This window comes from Microcaecilia unicolor, chromosome 2 (assembly GCF_901765095.1).
Source record: "Microcaecilia unicolor chromosome 2, aMicUni1.1, whole genome shotgun sequence".
NCBI lineage: Eukaryota > Metazoa > Chordata > Amphibia > Gymnophiona > Siphonopidae > Microcaecilia > Microcaecilia unicolor.
In genome coordinates this window covers 89,447,879-89,465,501 of record NC_044032.1, presented here as the reverse complement: position 1 = coordinate 89,465,501, position 17,623 = coordinate 89,447,879, and positions in this window count along the sequence as shown.

The following is a 17,623-nucleotide window of genomic DNA, read 5'->3' as shown; positions in this document are numbered from 1 at the left end:
CTGTGTTTGTGTTAGTCTTGTCTCTGTCCTGGTGTGCTGGCTGCTTCCAGCATCAACCTGATTGCTTCACTAGACTTCCCCTGTGTGGGCTATGTCTCTCTAGGGAGCCAGCATCTAAGATGGCTGCCACCGGCTCTGTGCCAGCTTCCAAGATGGCTCCTGCTTGTCTTTCCTGTGGGCTCACTTCCTATGTGTGTCAAGCCTCTCTTTGGGGTCAGTGTACTTCCTGCTTCTGTCCTACTGCTGATGACTCATCAGTGAGAGCCTTCATAAGGAAGTGCTGTGCTTGCAGTCAGGGCCTTTGCGTAAGTGTTATGCTCTTAGGCCAGGTCAGGTTAGTAAGTGTCTGCTGCACTACTGCTTAGCTTCTCTCTGGGTTCCAGCCCAGCTTCTTTCTGTGTCTATGTCTCTGTTGTCCTTCCGTGGGGGGTCTTCCCTGCCACTGTCTGTGGACTGCGGTTCTTCCTGTCTTACCCTGAGTTGGGGTGAAGCCTCTGTCTGTGGACTGCGGGTCCTTCCTGGCTTACCCTGTGTTTGGGGGTGAAGCCTCTGTACCTGGCTTACCCTGTGTTGGGGTGAAGCCTCTGCTCCAGGCTTACCCTGTGTTGGGGTGAAGCCTCTGTCCCTGGCTTACCCTGGGTTGGGGTGAAGCCTTTGTCCTGGTGTTCTCTGTTTGCTCTGCTGCCTGCCCAAGACCCTTGGCCTGTTATTCCTGGTTTGCTCTCTTTACCCTGAACCCTGCCTTGCCTAGCCTGTGTGCCTACCCTGCTTGTATATCCTGAGGGTATATCCTGAATCCTGTATCTGTCTGGCTAGTGTGTTTTCCTGGGTGATTATTCCTGTATCCTGTCTCCACCTAGGTGCCCTGCCTTATGGAATAGTGCACAGCCAGATGCTTGTGCAAATTTTAATGAGTGCTAATTAACATCAATAATGGGTTGTTGGGGGATTTAGGTGCACAGGGTTATTTAATAGGCAGTGGTTCCCAAAGCTAGTCCTGGAGACTCCCTAGGTAGTCAGGTTTTCAGGATATCCACAATGAATACTCATGAGAGAGATTTGCATGCACTGCAGATTTCAATTATTGCCAATTAAGTCTGCAATAATTGATTGTTAGCATAAATTAATTGAAATTAATTGGCTCTAAGCAAATTAATTTGCACGTGGATCTTTGATCTACATGCACATTTTGGTACTGAAATTTCAACGTCATATATAGAATTTAGGAGCACCTTTTTATCCTCCACATGTACTTACTCTGTAGATAATTTTTAGATGAAATACTCAGATAATTTCTTTTTGAAAACTAGTATTGTAGCACATGCATACAGTATATAGAGGTACTTTCTGAGGATGGCCTAGTATAGGTACAATTGTATGTGTGTATTTGAATCTGAATGTAAAAGTGGCTGTTTTTCATATCTCATTTAAATACAGCCCCTGGAGTACATCTATTTAAACTGGCTAAAAGCATTCATATACACCACAGCAGACAGTAAATACTTTTAGGTGGGCAGAGGAGGAAATTTTGAGACAGGCCAATTTAGGAGCCAATGTAATAAGCTAAGCTATCCTGTAGCATAAATAATTTACTGAGGATGTCCCTGCACTATTAGTAATACCTGTAGTAAGGATTTTAGCATGGAAAAATCTATAGTGCTAAAGGGTAGTGCACATGCAAACCAACTGAATGATTCATCACTCCCATGCAAATGTTTGCTTTTGTTTATTGTCTTTTTTGCTTTTTACCTTAGTGCTGAATCTCCATACACTCCTGACCTGTGCTAAAGATTCTAGAAGGGGATTTAAATATTAATTTAAACTCAAATGACCCTGATCAAAACAAAAGGTCCTTGGTATCTCCAATGTGTACAACTCATTCCCCCTTAAAAATCACCAGTGCTTCAAGAGGATACTAAGACTGCCTCCCCAGAAATGTCCCAGGTGGCTTATTTGAGGGCCCTTTTACAAAGCGGCAGTCACCAATCTGGACCTACCGCCGGCCCAATGTGTGCATCAGTGGTAGTTTCACCCCTAGCATGTGGCATTTCTGGCGCTAGCAGAAACATACCAAAAATATTTCTGCAGAGGGTTACCTGGTGGTAATTGGGCAGCACTGTGTGCTGCCTGGTTAGTGTGGGAGCCCTTACCACTACCTCAGTGGGTGGCAGTAATTGCTCCACCCTTCATGGCCATGCAGTAAGCAGTCTTACCGCTTGGCATGTATTTTTTCAGCCGTTTAACCCTCTGTGGTAAAAAGGGCTCAGCAAGTGACAAAAATTGCCCCCACTACTAGCGCAGGGCCCTTTTTACCACAGCTTAGTGAAAAGGCCCCTTAGGTCTCAAAGACCCCTTTCCTCCCTCAAGGCAATCTTGCATGACTCAAGGGGTCTCCAAACCTTCCTGTTCCTCCTTTAGGTCAGGAGGAAGGAGTAATGCCTACTCACTCATGTCTCCAGCACCACCATCCTGGAAAACTATGGCACCTGACTCCACTTGGAACATGAAGTTCAATTTATTTGATATACTACAAAATTTTCAGAGAAATCTAAGCCGTTTACAATATATAAACTAATTGGGGGGAGAAAAAGGGGAAGAACACAATGTAGCATAAGATTACACAGAGTACAAGAGGACAGTGAGAGGAGGGGGCGATTATATTGTGAAAAGAGGGAAAATAGGGGAAGGAAAGCACAATAGGAGGCTTGGAGATTTCTGATTCAGAAGTCAGAGATCAAAGACTTGGGGAAAGAAAAAAAAGAGTCAAATATCAATTAGGCGGAAAAGCTAACGAGAAGTAGTAAGCCTTCAACTGGGTCTTAAAGTTGCTGAAGGACCTCTCAAGATGTAGATATTGGGAAAGAGCATTCCAAATGTGGGGGAAGCCACACTGAAATAGGAACATCTACATCTAGATAGACATGAAAACATACTGCTAAATGAGAATCTTCCAAACAAGGGAGCAAGGTACCACTAGGGGTCAGGCACCAGCATTGTCCAAGATGCTTCTCTGGGACCAGGTAAGTATTATTAGTTCACAGAATACCATAGATTCAGTTGCTTTCTGGTCAATGACCTCTCTGTGCCAGGTGCCTTGGCCAGAGATGCCCTAGATCAGCATCACCAGAAGCACCTAGGATTTTATTTTCATTAACTTTTCTGCTTGTATTTTTAAATGTCCTTTGTACATAATACCCCCCAGTGCACATAAAATTAATTTGTATTTTAGCTGCTAATTGATTGGCTACCACCGTGGCCATAGTATTCTAACATAGATATTCAATGACTTTGATTTGTTCAAATTAGAACATTAATTAAAAAATAGCCTTTTAGGCAGTTATTATTTGATACTCTCAAAATACATTTGAATAATTGTATTAGTGCCTGGCTTGAAAATATTTATTTTAAAAGTGTAACGTGCTCTTTTTTCCCCTGCCTTTTCAGTGATGATACTACAGAGATGTCCCTACATCCCACAGAGAATGAAATAAGAGGAGAATAATGAATGAACATTGACTGAGATATTGTTTGAGATTCCAATAAATTAAATACCTGACTAGAGCTCTAAGAGAGAAGAGGAGACCTCAGACTCCAAGCTATTTAAGACTGGCCTTTCACTGTAAAAGCGATCTGGTTTCAGGCTATGAATGAGTATCAAGCTGTATCTTAGTAGCTGCTTTAGAGATACTGTAATAGTTGCAGATCATTCTCATGAGAGAGAAAAAGCAGGGCTAGTGACTCCAGTATAAAGAGTGCTATCTGTCACGGATTTCAGTTTATCTGATTGAGACCTCTTAGCCATTGTTATACCTGCAAAATATTCTGAACTGAGATCTTGTGTAGCTGTAATTTGCCGGCAGGGAAAAAAAAAATAAAGCCTTCTGCTGAGATAGCAGAAACATCTCTGTGGCTTTTTGTCTCATTAGCTAGCCAGAAAGTTTAATTGGCAGACATCTGAACTTTAACAGGATTCAAACTCTTATGGGATATGTTTTCGTTTTGTTTCATAATTCATCCCATATTTAGCTTGTTTCTTGTACCATTATTTCAGCTCTCTGACAGATAGCCCAAGCAATCTATAGATCTGCTGTCTGATAACCCAAAGGCCAATGCACATTTGTGCTTTTAACAGACACAGTTTTGCTCTTCCCTAGAACATTATTGAGCTATTGTACAACAAGCTGTTCACATGGTGAATGTCTGAAAGACTGAACAGAATTGATGCACATTATTAGCTAAACATAGAGGGAGGTTACTTTAAGGATAATTTAATTAGAGAAAGAAAGCTGGTGGCTATGCTTCTTCTTTATATGAAAAAAAAAATAAGACGTGAAAGGCAATTCTACAAATGAATATATGAAGTTGCATACACCTTGAGTGCATAGGTGCATGACAAGTGTCATGTGAATAAGTGCAATACTCACTATTAAAGAGGTTCTCAACCCAATCCTTGGGACACACTTAGCCAGTCAGGATTTCAGAATACCCACAATAAATATGCATGAGATAGATGTGCATGCCCTACCTCCACTGTATGCAAATTTATCTCATGCATATTCATAGTTGATATCCTGAAAACCTTACTGGCTAGGTGTATCCCGAGGACTGGGTTGAGAACCCCTGTACTATTGCATAAGGGCATGTGTAAGTGCTAGAGCGTGCAACTGGAAGGAAGCAAATGCATAGACAGATCATGGGAAGGGCATAGGTGGGGCTACCACTTACACATACAACTTACAGAATATTGTAAGTTGTGTGTGTTACATACCACACTTAGGTGCTTCCTTACCTATATTTATGTGCACCCATATAGCTTTATGCTAGTATTCTATCATGGAAACTGGATGCCCAGATGGCATTAAAGAATAAGAACTCCCCATATAGGATTGGGTTGCTTTTAAGAGGGTGACCAGCTATAGAAGTGTCCCCAAAGTCCTCACACCATGCTACAAAAGAGCATACATTGGTGAGCAGAGTTTGAAGTCTGGTTTCTCTTTCTATAGCAAATTATTCTGTCTGCAAACCTGCCAATTAAGAGAAAAAAAACATAAAAGGATTAAGGGGAGATAGTGGGAGAGGGAAAGAGGTTCAGGAATTGGATTATGGGAAAACACAGGATAGAGGGGATGAATATGAGGTTGGAAAGAAAATGAGAGAAAGATGTGAGGACTAGGTATGGGGAGAGGGGGGATGAAGTCTGAGATTGAGCAAGAGATTGACCCAGGAAGCCCCTCCAATTGATTTGCCTTTCCATATGAGATCTTGGAGCTGGTTTTTCATGCTTAGCCATTTTTACATGAGATGTGACATGTATTTGTAACTCTAAAGTTTCATGAATCTCAATGGCACTGTGAATTTCAAACTGGCAAACTGAAATTGGCTAGTAGAGTTGAAAGATGAAGATATCCAGATATCCATTTCAGTCTTCCTGTTGAGCAGGACAAGAAGCACTAGGATTGGAGTGGAGGGTCCTGAAGTAGAGAAATACATGCCTAGAAGGTTTTGGGGAGAGTCCAGTGCAGAGTAGCAAGGTAGTTTTCTCCTATTCATTTCACAATTTGTGCCTAACAAACTTTCTCGCTTCAATTTCCTGCCAAACATTTCCCACTATCCAGAGTTTAAATTGCATCAACAAATCTTGCCTTTCAGAATAAAAAATGCTCCAATAAAACCACCCACCTCAAACTCCAGCCAATCAGGTTTGAGTGCCCACTATATAATAACAACCTTGCAGTCTTCACACCACCCTGAAGAAAGCCAGGTCAGTTCCCTTACCTGGATGCAACACAACCCAGACAGCTGCAATGATCATTTCCCATCATTTTGGGTGCCAAAGGTTTTATTAGAAGGAATTTTCAAACACACCTTAAACTAAGGAATCTTTATTATAGTAAAATGTGGCTTTGATTGTGTTGTTTTGAGCAGGCATTCTGGCACTCCTGATGTTATGTTTGTACAGCGCTGCGTATGCCTTGTAGCGCTATAGAAATGCTAAATAGTAGTAAATAGTAGTAGTAGTATGTGATTTTGGGGGCTAGCTGTACGATGGGCTACGGCCTGCACTATGCACGATTACAGATACTGGGCTTCCTTTACAAAGTCGAACTAGCAATTCCTGTGCTGCAAATGAGAAGAAGTCCATTCAATTCCTATGGGCTTCCTCTCATTTGCCATGCAGGAATCGCTAGCACGGCTTTGTAAAAGAAGCCCACAGTTCTTTCCTTGCTTTTCTATTTGAACACCAGTTATATTTTTTCTGCTTTTAATAATTGTACACCACATAGATATGTTTTGATATATGGTATATCAAGGTATAAATAAACTTGAAGTATGGCTTTATATGTCTTTTAAATCTTAATACTCCTTGATCACCAGGCCAGTGCAAGGGTATTGGGTGCCCTGGAGTGAACCTTCTATTTTATGCCCCCCTCAATTAACTTGCAGGTCCTAATCTGCTCCCCCCCCCTCCCAAGATATCACATAAATAAGGAGGTCAATTTCCAAAAGTCAATTATCCAGGTAAATTGGCTATTTGAAAGTTGCAGGTAAAAGTAATCATTGATGGTTTTGAGATTGTTTGGATATCAGAATCTACGGTTTTGCTTTGACTGCAGCTGCTCTATGCTGTTGCACCCCTCCCCAGAACCCCCCTCAGAAGCTGCTACTCTGCTCAGGGTTTTCATCCCAGTCCTCAGGGTACACCCATCCAGTCAGACTTTCAGGATATCCGTAATGAATGTGCATGAGATTAGATTTGCATGCACCATTTCCTTGGTGGTATGTAAATTTATCTCATGCATATTCATTGTGTATATATTGAAGGTCTGACTGGGTTGACAACCACTGCGCTAGTTGACTGTTTAGTCTTTCCTAATTGTTAGACTGGTCCTGCTTGACCATCTACTAAAGTTCAGATTAATTTTCCATTTCTTTTTAACCTGATTTTTTTCTCACAGGTAAACATGTGCCTAATTTTCAAAGGTAATTTACTCAAAGTGTTTATATTGAAAATTGCCAACACCTTCAATTTGTAAGGAAAATATTAATAAGGAAAAACACATACAGACTATAAAATCTAACCTTTGTACATTGTTTTGCTCACCTTCTCTCTCTCCCTCACTAGGGAATGTTTTCCCTTAATCCAGCTAAAGGTATGCATGCTCTGGAAGCACAGACTAGGTGAAGGTAATTTTTAGACAGATCAATTAACCATGGTGAATGGCTTTGAAAACCGTCCTCTTACCAGGTAGATTTTCCATAGTATTTAATTTTGCTGCACATAAGTTATTGTTTGAAAAGTTTTAGGGGTCCTTTAACATCGGCATTCACACCTCTACACTTTCACATCAATTATTGACACCAGGACAGAAATAATTCATAGAACTTAAGATCTCATATAAACCAGTGGCAAATGTATTGGCCACAGCTTTATTAACTTCATAACCACTAAAACTCATGTAATGTTTTCTTGACATAAGCACAAAAGCCATGTAACAAAGTTGAACTGCCCAGAGTGATTTTATACCACCCCACCGACTAGTCAGCAACTGACTAGACCCCCAACATAATGCCAAACAACAAGCAATAATATCAGTCATAGCATGACTTGCAATACTGCCAAGTTACATTAACTAAATAACATGACCCTAGGTGTCACTGAGCCACACGAACCCCCCAAGGTTGTGACGCCCATAAGTGTTATTTTAACATTACACAGGGCTTTTTTTGAGGGGGTTCTTGGGGGTACTGAGTACCAGCACCTTTTCCATTGTCTGCTAAAATTGACCCATGGTCTCCAAGTTTTAATGAAAGAGCTAAGGCTCTACACAACAGTTCTGCCTTATCATAGGTTCTGTGACTGGTTGCAGGGGGCCTGGCTATTGTGGGGTGGCTCCCTCAGTGATCACTCCCACCCCTGAAGGGTGGCCTGCCATTTGAGTACCGGCACCTTTTTCGCTAGAAAATATGCACTGACATTACACCAACTAACCTCCCCAACTCTCTCCACACAACCCCAATGACACACTGCCCACCAAAACACTTTACCCCCTGATTTGCCTTGCAATCCTAACACCTCCCTATCATATCATCCAATCCTAGTTGCTCACAGCACCCAGCAACCATCCTGTCATTACTCCTGTTACTTCCCTGTTCACCTTTCCCTCAGGCTCCTTCACTTCCTTATTTTCTTCCTTATCCTCAATGTCTTCTAACTTTTTTCCACCCATTCTATTCTAATACTTCTGTTCCCTACCTCCATCCACCCCCCCCCCCATTAAAAGTGTGTAGCCTTAGCTGATGTTATCAGCCCACGGTCTCAATGCTGAGGGCTCCCTTATCATGCTGCATAAGCAGTAGCACATGCTTACCACAGTTTAAAATGACATATGAGGGGGTGTGCTGGGTGTCCTGTGGTACTTTTAACACGTGCTACCAGTGCACTAAAAATATATATTTTTTTCGCTGTGGGACACCTGGGGGTGAAGAGTGGGCATGTATGTGTTAATCAGTTAGGACAGCTACATTACCATGTGCTAACTGATAGCATATGAGCCCTTACTGCTTAGTTGGTGGTAAGAGCTCAAACGATAATTTTTGTTAATAGCTGCATGATAAAGGCAACATTAGTGCATAACCATTGAATTAGAAAATGGACATAAGAACATAAGAATAGCCATACTGGGTCAGACCAATGGTCCATCTAGCTCAGTATCCTGCTTCCAACAGTGACCAAGCCAGATGACAGGTAGCTAGCAGAACCCCAAATTATAGCAAAAATAGCCATGGCAAAATTTGGCCTTAATGCATGGAAAAGAACAGCATAAGGGCATGCTAAGGTCACTTTTTGCTGCAGCTTAATAAAAGGGCTCTCTATGCTATTGCTATTAAAGATAGACATAACGGGGTCCTATTACTAAGGCGTGCTAATGGATTTAGTGCATGCTAATGATTAGCATGTGCTAAATTATAACATGCTCATAGGAATATAATGGGTGTCTTTGCATCTAGTGTGCGCTAATTGTTAGCATGCACTAAATCCATTAGCGTGGCTTAGTAAAAGGACTCCAAAATGAGAAAAGGGCAGATCCCTCCAAAATAAGAACATTTAAAAGAAAATCCTCTAATGCTCCTTCTTCAACTTCATTTTTTATTAAAGAAACTCCATAATTAGTATACTGATGCTCCAGCTTCTCATCCCTCTGTTGGTATTATGCATTCCTCTTAATATGTTACATTTAAAGTATGTCTTGTCACAGACAGTGTAAACTAAATAGCTGTTTTAGGTACAGGAAGCATTTGGTTTTAAAAAATTGCTTTGTAACAATTACTATGAAGAGTCAATGAAATATTTCACAGAGCTTTTCTGCAATGGATGCTTTTTTTTTCAATGATCTCTGTATACTGATTCTAATGCTTTTATAACCTTCATAAAAAAAACTTCCCTAGTACAGGCATAGTTAGTGCTAAAATATCAATAGTGTCAGGATTTTTTAGGCTGCCTTTTTTTCTGCATCATTATGAGATAAATGAATATTTATGGACAGTGGTTTGTGTCATTATCATATGTATGCAATCTGCATTTTGTTTGGAGAATTAGAAAAAAAAGGGAGGGGGGGGGGATATGATTATAAACTACTTTCCTTTATACAATAGGTATCCTTCAAGCTCCTAAATAAGAAAATTCCACTCCAGAAGTTCTGTCTTTGTCAGACAGCTTTTTTTATAAAATTGGAGCATATCACAAAGGTGCTAGGAGTTTATTTGGATACAGCTTTATTGTTGGAAACTCAGGTTAATGTAGTATGAACTGTATTTTATAAACTCAAACAACTTTGTAATATATGTTCCTTGTTCTCTGAGAAACATTTTGCCATATTTGTTCAATCACTGATTATGTCATACTTAAATTATTGTAACAGGTTTTATTGTTCTCTTTCTTCCCAACTGCTTTCAAAACTTGAGATGCTTCCAAATGCTGCAGCCAAAATGATCTTTCATCTCATGAAATTTGATAAGGAGACACCATCGTTGAATAAATTACATTGGCTTCCCATTCAGGCCAGTTTTGAATTTAAGCTAGCATGTTTGATATTCAGATTATTTGATGTTTGAGCCTAGAATATTTATTGAGTTTATTCTCGTTTCCCTTACATCCCAACTCCTCTTGTGCAGGGGTATCTCACTTGATTTTTCCCCTCCTTCTTTGGTGTGCAATGCAAGAAAATATTAGAGAAATCTATAGCTTATCAGGCCTTTAAGATTTCACATGACTTACTAAGGGGCCCTTTTACAGAGTGGTGGTAAGCCCAACGTGGGCTTACAACTCACTCTTTTGGAACTACTGCCGGCCCAATGTAGTCGCTGGGAGAGCAAGAAAACCCCCAGAAATGACTTGTGTGGCGGTAACCCGGCAGTAATTGGGCATCGCTGCACACTGACCAGTTACCCCTGGGTTAGCGCAGGAGCCCTTATTGCCACCTCAGTGGGTGATGGTAAGGGCTCCCTGTCGTATTCTCTTCCCGCACGGCCATGTGTGCAGGGGGCTTTTTTACCTGCTGCAGTAAAAAGGGCCCTGGTGCATGTGAAAAACTGTGCCTGCCACCAGCACAGGGCCCTTTCGCCTGCAGCTTGGCAAAAGGGCCCCCAAGTGAGTTAAAAACTTTGGGGCCCTTTTACTAAGGTGTGCTAAAATGTGGTCTGTGCTATTTTTAGTGTGTGGGTTTCCCGTGTGCTAAGGTCACTTTTAGCACAACTGTAAAATGGCCACAATTTCTTTTTTTTTCCCATTAATGGCCATATTCTCATTTACCAATTAGCACATGGCCATTAGTGTGGGAGCCCTTACTGTCACTTATTTGTAGGCTCCCACACTAATCCTGCACTAATCAGTCAGTACATGCCAATGCCCATGCACTAACCAATTAGCGCAGGTCATGCCTACTCTCCGCCTCCAAAAAAGCCACATGTGCTAAAAAATTAAAGTTTATTTTTTTAACATGTGGGAAGCACACACTAATTCCAAAACTACTGCAGGATGTCTGAGCATGTCCCATGGTAGTGCTTTTTAACCTGTGGTAGTGCTTATTACAGTTTGGTAAAGGACCCCTTAATGTATATGAAATGAAATGATTATGTCATTACCATACTCTGTAAGCCACATTGAGCCTGCAAATAGGTGGGAAAATGTGGGATACAAATGCAATAATTAATAAATAATAATAATATATATTTAGAAAATATCTATTATAATAATTTTCTGTTATTGACTCTTGTTATCATTATTTGTTATGTAATAATTTTTTTGTAATCCGCTTTAGTAGTTGGCATAATATAAATACTATAAAATATATAGGTGCCCTATTGCAGAATTACAGAAAAGTAGGTGCTTTTTTATATAGATAACAGTGGCAGTCACACATTCTTTTTGCCTCCTTATCCATATTCATCCTAAATAACAACTCAGTGTTCTATTTAACCACAAGATGGGCAAAGACTGGCCACAGCTTCATTAACATAGCAAAACAATACTCGATTTAACCAACCATAACAATTTAGCATATACCCCCCACAACACACGTGGAACTAGTTGGTGACAAACTAGCTGCCCCCATTCCAAATTGTCCACTTCCAATTAACTCCCCATGTATGACCCATAGTGCTGCAGGGTCAGACTTCCTCTTGTGGTGGTGCCACACATGAAACCCAACTTATATAGGCCTACATTGGGCCCCAAATATCACACCATGTTCTTGAACTTCCCTTTCATAAATTCCTGTTTTCCACTTAGCTGCGACCCCCCCCCCCCCCACACCCCTGTTAAGCAACACTAGAACCTTAAGAAACCAACAACTCCATCCATACCACCAGATGCCTCCCCACCCCCACCCAAATAACTACCAGAAGGGGTGGGAGGGACAGCCTCGGCCTACCTGCAACCTCTTTCACCACCTTCCTTTTCCCCAACAACCTTCTTCACACCAACCTCACCATTATCTACCCTTCTTCATGCCAACCCCACCCCCCAACAACACCTTCCAATCCTCACCTTCCCCATCCAATGGCACTCTCTTCAGCCACCTCACTTTGTCCCTCATCACCTTTGTACCCCCATCCCCTTGCCTCCACCTCCCTCTCTCTTGCAGCTCCAGGTAGCTCCCCCACTTATCCACCCCCCATCAATCAAGGGGGGGGGGCTTCATATGCTCCAAATCAGCACATTCTTGGCACCTAAAAAATGTTGTGCACATGCTGTTTTCCCTGCTGTAAAAGTGGAGGAGTAGCCTAGTGGTTAGTGCAGTGGACTTTGATCCTGGGGAACTGAGTTTAATTCCCACTGGAGATCCGTGTGATTCTGGGCAAGTCACTGAACCCTCCATTGCCCCTGGTACAAAATGAGTAGCTGAATATATGTAAACCACTTTGAATGTAGTTGCAAAAACCTCAGAAAGGCAGTATATCAAGTCCCATTTCCCTTCTCTTTCCCCTTGATACCACTGTTAGCTATATGATAATTGTCCTTGCTTAGTGGGGAAAAAACAATCATCCCAGTTCTAGTATTCTGTGATTAATGAATGTATTGCTAGTAATAAAAATCCTGAAAGCCTATAATGCGTTCTATATGCTCCCAACATGTGTTTCTTTTCCCATTCTGAGCTTTAGACAGTGCTTAGGACATGTCAGGTTTAATGATATCTTCACACACACATGCAGCAGCCAAAACAAATAGATTTGCTGTACTCAAAAAAGGGAAACTTTTCAGTTACCAGATTTTTTTGGTATGCAAAACAGTAAAATTAAGTCTTGAAAACCACACTATGCATAGAACACGAACCCCAGCTATGTGATTCATTAAGGAATTTTCCCATGAATAGAGGATTGATGGAGAAAAACTTCAATTTCTCCAATTAATACAATTGCGATGTGAAACAGAGAAAAATGCTTTTGCGTGGATTAGTGCTAAAGCATAACCTAAAACACTGCATTAGAATACCTTAAGGTTAATGTTAAAGGATAAAGCTGGATTATCATTTGAGTAAAATAAACAATTATTTTTTTTATAACGCTGACTTTCATGAGATCTATTTTTTTTTAAATAATAATCTGGGTGAGGTATGATTTTACTATTCCCAGGAGCATTTGCAAAGGCAGAATGCACAATATGCATAACTTCAAAACCTGACTCAAAACAGATTATTGATATTTGGCTCTGCAGTTCTCTTAGTGGGTATTGTGTATCAGCTGCCTCAAAGGTTGGCGCCAACCATCCTCTTTTATTCACCACAAACCAGAATTAATTGCAAATCAATCGAACAAGGTACAACTGATCAGTAAACCAATTAGTAATTTTAGCTGTTCATCCTGTCTTCATTTACCTAGGGTGGGGGATATTTCTCCAGCAAATTTTGGTTAATAGTAGTGTTCCTGATATCATTAATGCCCTTGTAAAAGCTTTTCTAACAGATATGTTACATGTATGTCAGGCATTGTCATAATTTTCCTTTTATGTCAGGTTGCTTTAAATTTTTTTCTCTTTTTTCCTTGTTATGGTCTCTATATTGCTCCCATTATGAGATTGTTGCTCAGTTTAATGTAATGCAAGACATAGTTCATTAACACTGCCAGTGATTTCTTAAGATTGCAACTGTACAGGCAAATCATAATCTTTTGAATAAACTGAGATATATATATATATATATATATATATATATATATATATATATATATATAGTTTCTCATCAGCATTTTTGGTTCTGACATCTTTGTCAAGGTTAGTGTGGTGCATTATCTATATTATACATATAAACGATGACAGTGCTAAAACGAAAGGCAATAGCAGAAATCTAGAAATACTAGGTACATGCATTAAGACAAAATAACATTCAGCATGAGTTAGTACAAAGAATTCTTGGTCAATACTCAAAATGATTTATGTAGTGAACTGCTGGTGTTAACCAGATAAATTCATCTCCTTTAAATTTTCCAGAATATGGACTGATTTAATTTTAACTAGATAACTTCCCTGGCTCATATTTGACAGTCAAGCATAGGAGGGGTGAAAGGCATACCTGTTAACTAAATAGTGATGAAATTCAGCACCATTCAGCTAAATATAACTGGTTAAATCAAACATGCCAAATAGCAGTTAACTGGATAAGATAACTGGTTGACTTTACCTGACCATATTAAGCAATGTCAGTGTAATCTTCCATTATAATGGGGATTTCTAAATGTCAGAAGGTTATCAATAGAAATCAAACAAAATAAAACATGGAAAAGAAAATAAGATGATACCTTTTTTTATTGGACATAACTTAATACATTTCTTGATTAGCTTTCGAAGGTTGCCCTTCTTCGTCAGATCGGAAATGAGCAAATGTGGTAGCAGATAGTATATATAAGTGAGACATCCAAGCATTACATTGACAGTCTGGCAGGGTGGGCGGGTGGGGGTGGGTAGGAGGTATGCATGGGGATATCAAAGCATTTCATTGATATTCTAACAGGATGAGTGTGGGTAAGTGAGAGGAGGGTGATAAACAGAGAAATACAATTTTATGGTTTATAATGGGCTAGAAAACCCAGATCCTTCTTAAGTCCTGTCTGTTGGGTGTGAAAATATTCAATCATTCTGACTTCAAAGGTCTTACGTTCCTGTATTGTTTTAAAGTTACCTTTCAGGATTTCTTTTCCATGTTTTATTTTGTTTGATTTCTATTGATAACCTTAAGAGTGGGCTAACACGGCTACCACACCTCTCTACTTAAATGTCAGAATGTAGAACTCTCCAGAGTTTTCTGAAAGGAGGATTCTGAGTTGTGGATGGTAAAGGATCCAGCCAGAGGCGTAGCTAGGTGAGTCGCCAGGGGAGTGGCCGCTCCCCCAAATGAACTTCCGACGGCACCGGTACCTATTTTTGGCATGATCTGTCACATTTAAATTAAGCACCGGCACCATTGGAAGTCCACTCTCGCTCCTCCCGCGCCCTCAACCTGGCTACACTTCTGGATCCATCCCAAGTGGGTGGGTTCCTGGGTAAGTTACAGAGGAAAATGTTCCTGGTTGCTGAATGACAGTGTAGGAGGAGTTAGGAGTTAATAAATGTTATTGATGATGGGGAATGCATGAGGTCTTTGGCTGCCTGTACCTCCACCGGGACCCTTGGAGGAGAGGAGGAGTCCTGGATGTGCTCAAGAAACTAAGGCTGACCAAAGAGGTGGTTTCTGCATTAAACATGAGAAGGAGGAGTGCTCCAGGTGGGATACAGGTGATCCCAGTCTGGGAGTAGGAAGAGTGAAGAGCTGTTTGGAGCCAAAGGTGGTAGCCCAGAAAGGTACTCCTTTGGGAGAGAAGTGTGGACAGACAGGGAGATCTGATCCACAGAAAGATCTGCTTGCTGCACAAGTGTTTCAGGCACAATCTTCAGTTGTTTCACCCAGAAGGGATGGGTATGTACAGGAGGAGCTGTAAATATGTACATACTGTAGGATTGTAAATTGTATTCAAGAAGATACATCTTATCCCTAAATTTGCTCTGGATTTATAGTTTGCATCTGCTATCAAATTGGATTATAAATTGACTGTTTCATGAAAAAAGATTTGAACTGCCTGTTGCAGAAGTTCAGTAAAGTTCTGATTTGCTGCATAACTCTCTGGACTGGAATCTTTTCTTTGAGTGTGAATGAAATTAATTTACTCCCAGACTGGTAAAGGAAAGAGAATAGAGTTTAAAAAAAAAAGAGAAATAAAGTTACAGCAAAAAACCCTACGGCCTTCTGGGTTTTCATCCGGCCCCAACCTGCACCCAGCTCAGTGTGTGTGTGTGACTAAAAAAGCGGCAGTGCTTTTGGATTTGGGCATTGGGCTTTCATTGGGGCTCTGGTCTTGGGTGCCCCTCACTTGCGACAAGTTAGCTGGTTCCCAGACTGTGTGTGATGAGACCAGGGTTACACCAGTTTAACCAAATACCTCTTTAACTACCAAATTAAAGTACACTAGATAACTTATCTGAATAGTATTAACTGGATTTGGCACAATTGTTGACTTTATAGAGCCCAATATTCAGTAAAAGCTGAATGGTTGATATTCAAAGCTCCCCTGGGCCAGGCACTGATTTTCAATGGTACAATTTGGAAAATACCTCGGAAAATGGACGCTATCTGAATAGTGTTGCGGGGCTCTGAGAGCAAAGTTATCCTGGCTTATCTGGATAGTGATCCGGGTACTGGTGCTGAATATTGGTGATACTTGACTAAATTCCAGCAGCTGCCTTATACCAGATATTCAGTGGCAGTATCTGGGTACAATCCAGTGCTAAATATCCAGGTATATAGCAAATTTGAATTCCGTGGTCAGTATTTGAAGGCAATGTTGGCCACAGTGTTGAAATATTTGTGTGTGTGTGTTTGGGGGGGGGGGGAGGGGTGAGTTCCTAAATATAAAGCTCCATTTTGCATAGGGGCTCAGAGTGAGAAATGGAACATCCACATTAGGACATTCATATGTCCCCAGTATTTTAAAGAAGTTTCTTCTGAACATGGAAACTTTCATAATATACATATAGGCACATGCAGGAGTACACATGCAGCCAAAGTATACATTTTACAAACCTATGCATGCAGAAAAAGGGCAGCATCACTTGAGCTTTTACATGTGTAAGCACTGGCTTTTTCAGGTGTACTTTTTGGCTCTGGCATGTGTAAGTGGCAAATTTTAAAACCCTGCCTGTAGAACATGAGCCAGTGCAAAATAACTCATTCTTCTGAATTTTTGAGATTGTGGTAGACATCACAGAAACTAGCACTATCGCTCCCACATACATTGGTAAGACCAGGTACAAAATCCAGTATAGAAAGTTCTTAAAGTACACTTCACAGAACCGCGGTAAGCCAACATGGGCTTACCACTCGCTGTTTCGGGACTACCCGCTAGCTTAATGCGGTTGCTGGCAGTAGTCCTTCACTGAACACATGCCATTTCTGGGGGAAAAAGAAAACCCCCGGAAATTACTTTTGCGACGCTAAACCGGTGGTAATTGGGCATTGCCGCGCTGCTTGGTTACTGCCGGGTTAGCACGGGAGCCCTTATCACCACCTCAATGGGTGGTGGTAAGGACTCCCCATCACATGGCCATGTGTGCTGGGGGCTTTTTTACTCGCTGCGGTAAAAAGGGTCCTGGCATGTGGGAAAAATGTCTTCCACCACTAGCATGGGGCCCTTTCTCTCGTACCTTGGTAAAAGGGCCACATAGTTTTCTGGTCCACCCAAACCATGTCTCCTTGAAATCTATGTATTCTGGCCATCTACAGATGAAAATTCTACCTTTTTGAAATTGCCATTATCATGTGTGTGCGATCTGCATTTGTAAATTACACCATTTACACATGTACATGCTTATAAAATGGCTTCCTTAGCTAAGAAGATAAGAATCATCACACTGGTTCAGACTAAATGTCCTTTTAGCCAGAATCCTGTTTCCAATATTGGCCATCCCAGATCTTAAGTACTTGGCAGGATGCAAAACATTTGTAACATATTATGTTATTTACTCCCAGGGATAAGTGGAGGGGCATTTTCGAAAGGGACGTCCAAGTTTTGATTTGGACGTCCTCGCAAAACATCCCGA